The sequence below is a fragment of the Lathyrus oleraceus genome, chromosome 6, assembly GCF_024323335.1.
Source record: "Lathyrus oleraceus cultivar Zhongwan6 chromosome 6, CAAS_Psat_ZW6_1.0, whole genome shotgun sequence".
Lineage (NCBI taxonomy): Eukaryota > Viridiplantae > Streptophyta > Magnoliopsida > Fabales > Fabaceae > Lathyrus > Lathyrus oleraceus.
Genome location: NC_066584.1, coordinates 406,329,391 through 406,340,742, shown reverse-complemented (window position 1 = coordinate 406,340,742; position 11,352 = coordinate 406,329,391).

Below are 11,352 nucleotides of genomic sequence, written 5' to 3'. Positions count from 1 at the left end.
TTAAAAAGTGTTCAACACGAAAGTTGCTCCTCTTGATCTAACCTTTCCAAAAAGTCCAAATTCATCCCATTTGGACAAAATATGAGTGACTTTCACATGGCTTAAAGTTGGATGACCATTTGGCATATTTGAACTTCCATCTTCCATACACGAATGCATGGCTTGTTAACATGACTTTAACATTGCTTGCACATGATTTTGGACCTGAATGTATCATTACATGAGCCTATCACACGCCCATGCATCTATGCAAAGTGAAATTTCTATTTTTGAAAGTTTGAAACAAGTGTGCAAATAACAATGCCTTGGCTATAAATAGAAGCTCATTCACTCAGAATTGAGGACCCTTGTGCGCTAGCTTTGAATCCCTAGCCCTAAACACCTTCATTTAGAAGATAACTTTGAGGATTTCCATAGGAAATCGAGTTTGAATCTCCACTATTTTTAGATTCAAAACTCCAAGAGTCCTGCTTCTTTCTTGATTCATTTGCACTCCATCAAGCATCCAGAGCAAGGCCAAGCACAATTGAGAGCAGGATCGTGGCCATCTGAACCTACGATGAAGATGATTTTCTGAATTTTTCATCTCTTCAATTCTCACTCAATTCTCATTCTTCTTGATTTTTGGTTGTCTGAAGTCCTACCAATGTAGGCAAGAAGATTGAATTACTTTGAGGTCAAATCGAAGCAACTCAGATCATGATCCTCAAAATTCAACTCACTGTATCTTTCAATATACTTGGAGTTAGGTAAAATTGAGGCCAAATTCGAGCTCCTGAAATTTTTTACTTTAAATTCATGTCCTCCTTTTTCATTTTGGTGATGGTTGAGGGTAGACCAGTCCAGTGAGGTCCACCGGAGAAGAAGACCAGAGTTGTAGCTCCGTCGGTGCATTGACATGTCTCAGACCATATGATCCATCTATTTTGTTTTAATCTCACGCGTTGGTTTTGATTACCATCCCTGCAGCGTATTGACTTAGGTCCATCATGGAACACGCACTGGGAGCTACTTGATATGCCACCTCAATTAATGAGGGAGATCAAGTAGTCCACGTATTTTAGCATTTTCTGATTTTTAGTTTAATTGCTTTATTTTCATTAATTCATATTAATTTTAATATTGATCCAAAAAATATGAGACTTTCACCCAAAAAATTCAAATAAATTCCTCATTCATTTTTTGAATTAAAATTAATTTTTTGATCATTATTAATATTTTTCATGATTTAATTGTTTTTGTGGATGTTTTTAATTGTTTAAAAATACTTTTAAGTTTCCAAATATAATGAAAATTTTCCTCCAAGGTCCTTTGACCTTGTTTGACCTGTGATAAATCTCATGGCCATTTATTTGGTGTTTTGATGAGGTTTTAGGATTTTGACCAACCATAATTTAATTTAATGTATTTTAATTGATTTTTAATTGTTTAAATTGCAAATAAATTGTGTTGAGCTATTTTGATTGACTTGTTGAGTTTTACTTTTGTTGTTGGGCCTTGGTCAAGGTTGATTTGACTTTGTTGAGTTAAAATCATTGGATTTAGGAGATTGATGAAATGTACATTTCATCTCCCAAAATTAATGAATGATTTTAATTTGATAAAAGTCCTCTTTTCACTAATTTGTGTTGATTCCATTTCCCCTCCCTCTTCATATCAATCCCATTCTATCCCCATCCATTTCATTGACCTATGATATCTCTACATCCTAAGGCTAGTTGATTGCAAAATCAACATAACTATAGATGAGATTATGTCCACCCCTTTTGCCATTTTCTTTTAAGTGTGGTATATTTTAGGAATATGGTTCACAATACCATATCTCTAACATGCATTAACACTAAAATTTCTATTGCCCGACCTCAAATAGTTATGACTTCTACATAAGTCCAATTACTATTGCTTAACATAACGCTAAATCTTGACCCAAAAAGCATATCATTCTAGTAAGTGAGATTGTAAGTCTCCCCTCTTTCATGGTATTGTATGGAAACTTGGCCTTTTTTCCTTCCTTTGGAAGATGTCTTGGTTCAAGAATCCATGCTTGTGAATAGAGGGTTGAGTGTTATCCAAAGAATGACTTTAACAATTGAAAAGAAAAAGCAATACTAACTTCTAATCAACTAACATTTAACAAAGATTTAATTTCAAGCTCTTTACTTTTATGCTGTTAGCTCAAATTTTCGACGCCCATTTTAAATTACCAAAATTGGAAAGCATGTACAGCTGGCTTCGACTAAGAGGTGATTCGACCAGCTAAAGATAGACTAGCTTAGCTGATTAAATAAAGATCAAGCTTATAGCTGAAATTTCGGAGCGGTTCCTTAAGGAGCGGTTGAAAAACGGTTTCGATTAAAGATTTGAAATTTAAATAAAGGAGGGAAGAATATCTTCGATAGAAACCGCAAGGATACACGTGGAAGCAGAGTGAGTGAACATACATATGCAGGACGCCACGTGTATCGACGTGATTGAAGAACCCTCAGAGTGGTTATTTTGATCCAGTATAAATATAGGGTCTTAGAGTTAGAAAAGTGTGTCAAATTGTGTATAAAAACCTGCAAATTTACTAAGTATTCGTGTGAAGAAGAACTGTAAAATGCAGAATGTACGTTGTCTACACCATTGTTTAATCATTTCAAAGCATTACAAAGTTCTCTTTACTTTATTTTCATAAATATCTTTAATTGCTCTTTACTCTCAAACACTTTATTTCTTACTTCGTCGTTTACAAGTTTAAAGATCTTTAGTTCCTTTCGTTACTTTGAACTTTTACCTTACATTCTTCAAGATTCCAGCACTTACCAACCTTTTCGATTGCTTTCAATCCTTCTACAATTTCCGTTATTTACTTCTTCTTTAATAGTTCTAAATACTGATTTAAGATTGTTCTTTTGTTCAAGTCACTCTTTTGTCTTTAATTTTTATTTAACGCTTCGATTCGACATTTAGTTCGATCATTTATCAATGTTACGCTTACGAGAAATTTAGCACATGTCTTAGGATCAATCTGATTGATCCTGTAAGTGACCAAATTTAGAAATTTGGAAGATCATGGGTTGTTTACCATTTTTTAAGGTAAACATGTGCACTTTAAATTCAAGTCTTTATTCATTTATCATTATTCATACCATTTAATTTGTTTATTTTAATGTCATTTTCACTTTGCTCACTTGAGCCATATCTTGTGAATACATAGTGATTTTATATACTTGTTTGTGTATCTTGTTTGGTTTTAGGGTCTTTTGACCTTGATGTACATAATAACAACAAAAACCCTACAAAAGACATTTGTGTGGACTGTTGGATTTGACTTGAGACATTGAACTTAGAATTAGGCAACATTCCCTATGCAAAAGGACTTGGTCAATGCCAACTTTTTTGAAACCAAGTGCTTGTGAAGTGAACTTTCATCTGATACAAGTATTTGAGTTCATCTGCTACATGGTCTTATTGAAGTTGTTACTTTGAACCTGTGTCTAATGCCTATCTCTGAGTCATTCAAGGAGTATATCATCTGATATATGGGAGATTATGAAGAAGATTATGAAGTTGCTAAGCTTGGATGTGGCTATCTTTATTTGATGCCTTGCTCTTCATCTTGATATTTGTGTATTGATATTGCTTGATTCTAAAGTCCAAGGAAAATTTGGGTTTCTATGTGACATTCTTATCTATTGGATTGCATCCCATTGGTCAGATCTTTTCAACTCTTAACTTTTAATTTTTGCTTAGGATTAGTCTCTTCATCTCCTCCCACTTATTAAATTTCAAATCTCTCCCCTCTTTCAAAATCTTATTTGCTTGTGATTTCTGAACATAAACTCTTTTGCAAATTAGAAACTTTGGCTTTATGCCATTGCATTTTTTAAACTCTTTTTCTTAATCAAACTTATAAATGAACTTAACTATACTTGATTTAAAATTTCAAAAGACAAAAAGAACTAACACCCATTCAAATTCTTTTAGGCTCTTTTGCCTTTTCTTAAACTTAAATTTTTGTTAAAAACAATGCACTCACTTTGAAATTGTTACCACGAACTACGAGTTTTTGATCCCGCATTTTATGTTGGTACGTAGGCACAAGTCCGAGTTTTTGATCCCTCACTTTGAAATTGTTTCCCTTTTTTCCTTTCCTTTTTTCTTTTATTTGTTTGTTGTGTGATTTGGTGGTGGTGGGATGTTTTTTTTCTTCTAATTAAATAAATTTGCATATACTGTTGTTAGAAAAATCCAAAAAATGAGCCGTTAAAGAAATTCTGAAAAATCTCTTAATTTTGAAAAAAGTTGTTGAGAAAGTATATAGGTTTGTAATGAAAATTGGATAAGTTTAAGGGCCCGTGGAAACACAATAAAGTTGGTATTACTTGAACATCCTTAGTTTCCCAAATGAGTCATGAGTTTATCATATGTTTTATACCATAATACTCATATCTTGAGAAATATTTCCTGAATAGTTTGTTATGACAATCGACATACTTCAGATTCACACATCATATATGATTGGTTGAGAGAAAAGAAAAAATATATATAATTTTTGCACCAAAATAATGAAAAGAAGGTAAATGGAAAATTAAACTTCTAAGTTGGGTAACCCTCACCCGGTTGTTCATCCCAACGGTGGTTGAACCCTAAACGTCATTCAAAAATGGACAATAAATAAGCACACAAAAGTGTGTAATTTCATCGGTAAATAGCGATACCAATTGTTGCTTATTTGGTTTCTAAAAAAAATCTCAATCGATTTTGTGTGTGTCATGATTATCATAATCCAAATTTCCTTAAACTTATTGTTAAAACAAAAAGGGAAGAAAATTGAAAAGACACTTAAGTCCAAAGCGTAGCTAGAGAGGTGACTAAAGTAGGAAACTTTTGACTATAATTATTTTATGGTTTTGTGTTGTGGTAATGCTTTTGGTATTGGTGAGTACGGAGGAACTTGAGCCTTAGCCGGTCGGAATAACATACCACATATGAATATCAACATATTTCATCTTTTTGAGCTTTTGAGGATCCAAACACTGCTTAATCATAATTCTTTCTAAGCAAGCTTATTGCTTGAGGAGAAGCAATGATTCAAGTTTGGGGGTATTTGGTAGGTGTTAAATGTATCATGGTTTTTGCTTGATTTAAATTTGATTTCATGTTTGTTTTAATCATTATAGTTCATTTTTACGTGTTTGTGTCTCCTATGTTTGTTTTCAGGTAATAAAAGGTCAATGGAGCGAATCGGGATGAAAAAGGTCGAAGACCGCACAAAAAGGAGTGTTTCTAGTATAAATTTCCTAAGACTAACCTGGCCTGGCCATGTCCCATGACATGGGGTGTGTTGTCTCGTTGGTTCCCCCTATATAACAGCATTAAGAGGCTGATATGACCAGCCTATATTGTCTAACATGACTCGTGCCAGCACTCAGGTAGTTACGAACCTTTGATCTTTTGACAACTTTTTGTGACCTTTTGGAATTTTTAACCTCCATTTCTTTTATGGTTAATGATTAGTGTCCATTAAGCTCAAAAATAGTGACAATAATTAGTGATTTATATCTTGGATTAATATAAAAAGAAGCTTGAGTATCAAGAGAATAATCACTTTTTCACTACTTTCATTCTTTACAAATTATTGTTTTTATTTAATTTCTTAGCTTAAGCCTTTTCTACTAGTTTGTAATTTCCAACACTTTTGTTGTAATCTTGCCTTCGTCTTCATTATAGTTTGTTATTGGTTTACTTGTTTTCAATTATTTACTTTTCTTGCAATGTTCTTAAAATCGTTTATTGTTGTTGTTCATCTCAACATGAGTGAGTAGATCATTAGGGATATGGGATTATGAGAATCCAACTCATAATAAACCCCTACTAAATTATTCATTTGTTATTGCGAGAAGTACACGTTTTCTTTATTTTAGAATTTGAGTTCAATTCCATGTCTATGTCGGTTACGAAAGCAAAGTCAAAATATATGTAGATCATGTATCAAAAGATAATGATTTGATATTCGAAAGCGAGTTACTAAACAATTGAATTTGAGGTGCCACTGACAAGGCGACTTGATCTCAATTGATAAAACAATCAAGATGTTTCATCGTGTGGCAATGCATAATGCTCTTCATTGAATTGCCTAATCATGCTCGAAACACGTTCAAATATGCATGCCACGAAAGTTGGAGATGCACATATTTGTCTAATTTTCTATAAAAATAGCTTATAACTTCTCGTAATTCAAATCTGAATAAGCTTAGGGGTGAGTCTAGATGGATGATTATAGCTCTCATACTTTATGTAATGGTTTCCTTTACTATACCAGAATGACCCTTGATGTGGCCATCGATGGTGCGCTTATGAAAAAACTGTAAGACGTTACATACAATTTGATTAAGGATATGGCTAAGAACCACCACCCATGAGGTTCTGTCCGTGACAGAAATGATAAAGCCCCTCAAAAAGGTGGGATTGATGAGGTTATCCAATTTGACCATATGAACATGAAAGTTGACATGTTATATCAAAAACTTGAGAATCTTACTATGGCCCAATTAACACTTACACTGATAGGTATTCTAACCCCAGCCACTCCAGCATGACTCTTATGTAAGATCTATGGGATAGATGGTCATCGCATGGGAGAATGTTAAATGGTTCAAGTAGGAGGAACTAATTAGGATACTATTAATCATGTCAATAACCAAAGAGGAAACTCGTACATAAATACCTACAACCCAAGGATGCGAGACCATGCCAACTTCTCTTGCAAAAATAACCAAAATGCCTTGGGACCAACTGGGATCCCCACACAGCACATCACCTAGAAAGTCAAACTTAGAGATCATGATAGAGAGTTTTGTGGCCACACAAGCTTGACAAAATAACAATTTTAGGAATCAGAACCTCCACACTAATAAGATGCTAAGGTAGTTAGCTTCTAAAGTATAATCTATAACCGCCCATAACAAGATGTTTGAGACTTAAATCTCCCAAATATCACAACAACAAGCATCATTGTCTGTTCCTTAAGGATCATTTATGGGGAAACCTGATAAAAATCTTAGAGGCCATGTAAATGTTGTTGTCACTAGAACTAGAAAGCTGGTATAAAGTCCTAAGAGGAGTGAGGTTCAAGTAGAGAGTTCTAAAAAATCAGTCAAGAAAGTGGTAAAAGAAAAAGAGAGTGTTAGTTAAAAGGAAGCGGAAGTTAGAGAAGAAGTTATGACGCCTCCCAAAAAGGATCTAGTTGAATAGGTTGAGAATGAACTATCATATGTTGCTCCTCCTCCCTACAAACCCAAGATACTTTTTCCCTCAGAGGAATGTTAAGGGAAAAGTAGAGGCTCGGTACACAAAGTTTGTAGACAAGATTAAAAAACTTTACGTGAATGTTCCATTTACTGAGGTTTTATCCCAAATTCTGACCTATGCTAAGTTCCTTAAGTAAATACTTTCAGAAAAAGGAGATTGGAGGAACACAAGATAATAACCATGACAACCATAACCATTGCGGTTACTCAAAATATGCTGCAAAAGTTAAAAGACCCTGGTAGTTTTTCAATCCTATGCAAATTATGCACAATGAAAATTGGTAAAACTCTTAGTGACTTAGGGGATAACGTTAGCTTAATGCCCCTAACTATGCATAGGAGGTTAGGTATAGGAAAGATAATATCGATAAGTGTGACTTTGCAAATGGCAGATAGGACAATCAAGTTTTCGATCAGGGAATTAGAAGATGTTCTTGTCATGGTAGCACATATCTATATCCCCACTGATTTTATCATCATGTACATTAGGGAGGAACCCCATGTTCCTATCATTATGGGTAGGTCATTCTTGTGTAATGCATGTACTATAATTGATTTAAAGAGAGGAACATTAACTATGGAAGTTGGAGACACGAGGTTAGATTTTATAATGACCACCATGTTGGCAGACCCTTACACGAAGGTCTCATGCTATTTGGTTTATGTGGCAAAACAAAAACTTACCGAGTCAAGAGAAAAATATAACCTGGTAGAAAATTATAACCCGGGAAAGAAGGATAAGAAGGTTGGAAAAGATAATAAGGTTAAAAGAGAGGAAAATGATGGAATGGATGTAAAGATTAGTGAGAATTACTTACCACCCCCACAAAATAAAATAAAAAGGGAGTGGTAAGTATGATAATTTTATTGGAAAGTGGGCATGGATCTCTAAAGAGAATGATGAACCACCTTGACTATTTATACACTTGAAACCGTCGAGCTCAAACAACGTTAAATACAACATTTTGTGGGAGGCAACCTATATTTTTATAATTTAACTTGTGTTTTGTTGTTTTTGTAGGGTTAAATTAAAGGGAGACTCATGAAAAAGACCCTAAGGGAAGATAATTTTTTAGTAATGATCAAAGTGAAAGCCAAACCAAATAAAAAGAGGGTGAAAAGACCAATAAAATGGGCCCCATAGTGAAAATAGAGGCTGACATGGCCAACCCGTGTCAAGGGACACGACCTGTGTCAGCACCCAACACCACCCTCTACAAAACCCTCTCCCATTGTAAAAATTTGAGGCTGACACGGCTTTCATACCCTAATTTTCAACCCTAAGATGCCACCATCATTTGTATCATTTGCATTACATCTAGCATCTTTGCATTACTAACCTATTGAAAATACAAAAATATTTTCTACTTTGTTTGTCTTAAGCTAGGGTTTTGCACCAAGAGCTTTCAAAGATTGATCAATCAAGACTTGGCATGAATTTCAACATTTCAAACTCCTCATCCTTTCAAAGTGATCAAGTGACTTCCATCAACAAGAATCAAGTTCAAGATCCTTCCATCTCAAATTCATCAAGGCCAGAGTTCATCTGATACCCTCAACTGGGGTTTTGACCCAAAGTCAATTGGTTGACTTTTTAGCCAAGACATGATCCCAAGCTTGAAGTATGGTTCAAAGACTTCAAATACATCATAAGTGATCCATTCATATCATCCAATGTGCCCACGATATCCCATTCATTAAAGATTGCAAGAATTGGATTCATCTGATACAAAGTCAACTGAGGCAAAGTCAAAGTTTGACTTTTGATATTTTTGGTCAACCATGGACTTATCAACTCAAGGATCATGAAAATATGGTTGATGGATGCATTTTATCAATAGAAAATAATAAATTTGAGGTTACTTGCAAAAAGGGCAAGATTTGATTTTGTAAATTGTTTCTAAGTTATGAAAAAATACATGTTCAAGTACCAAACTTTCCAAGGTCATAACTTGTGATCCAAGCCACCATTTTCTTTGCTCTAATGATCAGATTAAAGCTCTTATTTCATACTTCAACTTTTTCCTTAATAATTGATTCCCAAAAATTGTAAGGATTTCAAGTTTTGAAGGCATGGAGTTGGTACCATAAAATTGAAACACTTAGAAAACATTCCAACCAAATCTGCCTTCAAAAAGTGACTTACTTGATTATCATTTTTCACCATGATCCATATTTATTAGAGGAAAACTCCCAACATTAAATTTGTAGAGGATGGTCTTATATTTCCAAAAAGTCAAAGATCATGAAATTATCTTATTTGATCTAGGAGTTTCGAAGAGATGAAGTTGACTCTCCAAATCTGAATTTTGGGTCATTTTCATGGAAAGTTCATCATGCAACCATGAGCCAAATCTACATAATCTTACTTTGCAGGCTATCTTGCTTCTAAATCTCACTCTAATCAGAAGATTACACACACTTTTGAGCCATTATCCAAGCAACCAAGCCATTACGCAATGAATCATTCCATTTTGGCATAAAGGTTACACTTTCATTTGTGTAAAGTGGCTTTAACCCAACTTTAAGTACCATTGAGCTCCCAAATGGTTTTGGTTCTGAGACATACCAACTCTAAACCTCAAATCAACTCCTACACTTCAGACAAAGCTCAACAAAACACTCCATGCACCCCATGCTTTTTCCATGCTTCCCACTTGGTGTTTTGTGCAAGAACCAACCGAGCAAGCAAACCAGTACAAGCCACAATTATTTTATGATATTTGAAGCTTCTTGAACCCTCAAGGATCACTATAAATAGAGAAAAAGGCCTCAGTTATCCGCACACCAAGCCCACCAAGCAAAACTTAATTTTTGCAAGCTTTTGACCTTAACCTTCATTTCTCCCATCTTGCTCGTGCATTCTGCCAACCAAGGGTTCCAATCACATTCTGGGAGTTCATAAGCATTAAGAGAAGCGTCAAACAGTAGCTGGAAGTGGTATCGAAGAAGCATTGGACCTTGCTCCAATAGGTATATTCTTGCATTTCGAAACTCACTACACATGAATCATTTCCATGTGATTTCTGAAGCAAATATGTAGCATTTATTGTGTTAAGGTTGATCATTAAATCACATGTCATTTATCTTGCTGTTTATGTGAACTTAAGTTGCATGAAACTTAAAGTTTCAGTTCTGGCTTTGGCATTCGTGCATCTTCATCTTTGAGTATTAGTTAAAACCTATTATACCATTATGTTCATTACAATTTTATAAGCAATTTTAATCTTTATTTCATAAAAAATGGTTGAGAAATGAGAGAGATATGATTGATGGAAGTTTTGAAATATAATGAAATAAAAAAAACGAAAATGAGAGAGAGAGGGGTCGAAGAAGATGCTGCTGACATGGCATGGAAAAGTCAAATAAAACACATTTTTATAATATACTCCCTCTATCTCATAAAAAGTGTCCAATTTGAACAATTCACGGTTCTTAAGAAAATGATTAGATGTGTTAGTTTTGATGATAAAATTAATATAATTGACTAGAATACCCTTATTAATTATAGTTAAAAGAGTGGTTGAATAAAGTAAAAACTAATAAATAGGGGTATGATAGTGGAAAAATAATAATAAATGTTGCATTGGTATTGTAAAAGGACAATTATTTTGAGACAAAGAAAAAGTGAAAATGAGACACTTTTTATAAGACAGAGGGAGTATACAATTCCTTGTGTTATAATGAATGAATGTATAGCCACCCAAGTGTAGAAGCGTGCGTCCTAAGTCACTTGTAACCAAAAGGTCTGGGATTCAAATCTGGCCAATGCAATGTTTACTTTTTCTCACTTGTTAAATGTTCATTTTTTTTTCATAACTTCAAATATCCATAACTTCATGATCCCTTAACATTTTTGACCCATTCTTTTTGCCATGTTTTCATGAGAATCTCTATTTTATAAATCCACAAAAAAATCCCCAAAAATAATATTTATTTTGACCATTTTTATTAGGTAGAAAACTAGTGTATTTTATGTTGTTTTTAGGCCTTTTAATGGATTTTCTTTTATTATTTCCTTGTTCTAAGTGATCATAGATGTTTGTGTGACCAACGT